Source organism: Arvicanthis niloticus, chromosome 5, assembly GCF_011762505.2.
Source record: "Arvicanthis niloticus isolate mArvNil1 chromosome 5, mArvNil1.pat.X, whole genome shotgun sequence".
Classification (NCBI taxonomy): domain Eukaryota; kingdom Metazoa; phylum Chordata; class Mammalia; order Rodentia; family Muridae; genus Arvicanthis; species Arvicanthis niloticus.
The window spans coordinates 52,885,877-52,889,556 of NC_047662.1; the positions used below are offsets into that span (position 1 = coordinate 52,885,877).

Sequence of the window (3,680 nt, forward strand, 5' to 3'; positions counted from 1 at the left end):
TGAAAGGGTCCTTCGACCTGCCACCCTCAAAGGTGTCAGGACGGGGGTTGAGAACTGCTGCTCTAGACAGTGTCTCATCTACTTTCATGTCATCTGTATTTAGGAGAAAAAGTCAGATCTGGTTTTCCTGAGATGTAGTTTGTGCTGTATGACAGGCTTTCATCAATTTTCCTGTAAATGACACAACCTCATTCTTTAAATGTTATTGTGTTTATTTGTGTTGTATATGTGTAGTGTGTCCCTGTGGGTGTGTGTACACTGCATTCGTATATAGGTCAGAGTGATAAGATGCTGCCTGTTCTGTATTGCTCTCCCCCTTTTTGCTTTGAGTTAGGATCTCTCACTGAACCAGAAGCTCATTGTTTTGGCTAGGATGTTGACCAGCCAGTGAGCCTTCAGAGGATCTACATGTCTCTGCCTCCAGTGTTTGGGGTTATGGGCACTTATGCCTAGTTCAGCTTTTTATATATGCGTTGGAGGGTCCAGTGCAGATCCTTGTGCCCTCAGAGGAATCACTCTTACCTACTGAGTCATCTCCCTAGCCTCGCATTCATGGTTGCAAAGATCCACATCTTCTTTATCTTCTCTGCTTATACATAGGTTGGTACCCAGCTTAGCTGTTGACAAAGGAAAATGGGTGTGCACTTTCCCTGTGATTTGTTGACTTGGATTTTTTGGGTAATACTTGGGAGTGGTATAGCTGGGTCATTTAGCAGGTCTTTTTAGTTTGTGGGGGAATCTCCACATTGATTTTCACAGCAGACTTACTTATATTCCAGCAGTGGATAAGGGCTCCTTTCTGTCCACATCCTCACCATCATTTTGTTTTGTTTTTTGAAGCCAGAACGTTTATTTTATGACTGATTGGAATCCGCAAGATGAACTGGATATTCCAACAGCTGTCCTCTTGGATTTAGGTGTTGTTCCTTCATGGAGCCCGTATCTGAATCTGTGATAGACAATTTCTTGGTGCCTCATCTGCCCAGTGCTGGTAGTTTTCCGTCTCTTAGCCTTGGCACTCCAGTTATACTTTCTCTTCTGCTAGGCAGGGTAGCCATATTTGCCATGGGTTGGCTCCTGAAGGTGGTAGGACTGAGAGCCACAGCAGCGGCACAGCATGTGTGTGTGTTACTGCATTTGCTTTCCAGAGGATGCTGTTCCCTTCCTTTTGCCATCTTGCTTCTTCTGCTGAGGCCAAAGAGCATTATTTGTTTTCTTAATGTCTCTAGAAGCCATTAAGAAACATCTAACATCAAGAAACTGGCCAGGGAGAAAATGAGTTCTGGAAATCCAGGCCTCCCTCTTTTAGATGAGGCACAAACAGGGCACTCCCCACCCCCCCTCCGGGCTGCACCGTATCCCTTCTCACTTTGCCTGTTCACCAAAGAGCCTTTGTGCTCTTTCTTGTTTGCAAAACTGATAGACGTCTGATTCAGAACTTTTGGAAAACCCTTTTGCACAAAGAAAATGAAAGGTGCTACTGCTAGTTTCCATGTATGTTTATACATCTTCCATGCAGAAATGATAGACTGGGCATGCTTATATCAGCTTCACCTTGTAAAGGTTTTTCTATCTCAATTGGCTTTTAAAAAATTGTATTTTACATTATATAAATAAAGATTATATACAAATAAAATTACTCTTTGTATGTATATATATTACATATATTGCATGTGTGTGTATGTGTTCTATGTACATCATTGCCTATATGTGAACATGAGAGGACAATTTGTTTGATCCTCTTAGGATCAAACTCAAGCTATCAGGCTTGGCAACAAATGCCTCTAACCACTCACAGAACCATCTAGCCAATAAATACTCTTTTTAAAACATTTTCTGAGACAGTGTCTTATTGTCCTATGGGGCTTGAAGCTCTATGATGTGGACCAGATCAGCCCTTAAACTCTTGGTGATCTATCTACCTGCCTTTGCTTTCTGGGTACTTGGATTAAAAGTATGTGCCATCATGATTGGCTACAAAATTAATTGCTATAGAATATTCTATGTTTATGCCAAATGTATGTCATCCTTTATCATTTTATCCTAACAATATTGACCATTTTTTACTAGATTTGGAATCTACCTCCAGTTGCTAGGCTTGCAGGACAAACACTTTGCTTGATACAGAGTCATTTCATAAGCCCAGGTTTTGGTTTGCTTTTTGTTTTAATCTTCATGTGTGTGGTGTCAGGTAAGATGGGTAATGGAGAAGACACGAAGTTTAATTACCCAAACCTAAATTTAAACAAAATTATGGTAATTCCCAGTTTCCTTGGTGCAGATGAAGTGTGAAAAATGCATTGCAGGAACCTGGGGCAGCTCTCTGCTGTCCAGGAAAGCCAGTGTTCACATTAGTTGGTTTTGACTGCTGCTCCTCACATCCCAGGGCCTGGGGAACTGGAGCAAAGCTTTGAAACCCAACACCTTCTGGAGAAAAGTGAAAGCTTTAAACATTTGGAGGGATGTAGCAAGTCCCATGTGATGTAGGATATCAGGGTTGCCTATTACCAAGTTGCTCTTTAGATGTGGTGGGAAAGGTGGACTCTCATTGTAGGCTGAGATTTCTTCAAAACCTACTTTTAATAAGGGTTTTCAAATGCTTTGATCCCCCCCCCCCCCCCCCCCCGCCTTTGGCTAACCATCCAAAATGTAGGAGAGAAAAGATGGTGACAAGGGGATGTGGGCCTTTTTAGAAGTAGTTCTTTAGGGTGATTCCAATCTCCCCTTGTCAGGATACCAGCAGTCCAGTTCAGTAGTGTCAGTATACCAAACAAGAAGCAGCAGTGGCACGATCCAGCTGAAACAGCCAGGCTTCCACAGAATTCACACGAATCAGTGGCAATGATCAGAACCAGCTGGGACACCAGGAGAAGTTCTCTGCCGAGCCTTTTGCAACCAAAGTGAAGATCAAATAAAGCATTGCAAGAACGCTAGGTATGTAAGTGCCCCTGTCACTATCTCTTAAGTCCTATTTATACTCTCTCCAAACATCATGTGTCCTCTCATGGGTCTAGCCTCAGAAAAACATCGCGTGAGTATGCATCACACGACACAGCCAGAAACTTCCACTTCATTTCATTCATACGGTCATCTTTTTTTTTTTCTGCTGAGAGGAAAAGAGGGGCAAATAGGTTTGAGAAAATGAAAAAAATTACTGATTAGAGAGAAATAAATATGGGCGAGGAGAGCATAAGACATGCCCATAATCCCAGCATTCAAGAAGCTGAGGCAGCAGGATCAAAGATTTAAGGCCAGCCTTGAATACAATCTGAATCCATGACCACCCTGGGGTGCATAGTAAGACTCCCTGGCACATGAGCCACTGGTGCCCGTGCCAGACAGGTTTCCTTGCCACTGAGCTATACTTTGAAGCCCCTGAGTTCTGAGCTGCACTTCTTGTCAAATGAAGTTTGGAATGACGCACTGGTAGCTAAGCTTAGCGTGGTAAGATTTACTCATCCCTGTGTCTTGAGGCCTCATGTTGATTCTTCCAACTATACCAATTTTCTTAAAGCTAAGTTACTGTCTGACAGAGGACAACAACTTTACATTTCTGGAAAATAGTTTTAGGAAAAAAAAACTCTTGTAAAAAATAAGGTGTACAAATCTTAACATTTCAAATATTAACTTCTTAAAAATACCTCCCCTTTCTGAGGGGAGGCAGAGGGGGTGTGCATCTC

The 3,680-nt window shown here is 42.4% G+C and overlaps 1 pseudogene; it reads right to left on the reverse strand.

Moving 5' to 3' along the window:
* Positions 1–849: 849 nt before the first annotated feature.
* Positions 850–1,236, reverse strand: LOC143442478 (large ribosomal subunit protein eL37-like; annotated as a pseudogene).
* Positions 1,237–3,680: the final 2,444 nt, after the last annotated feature.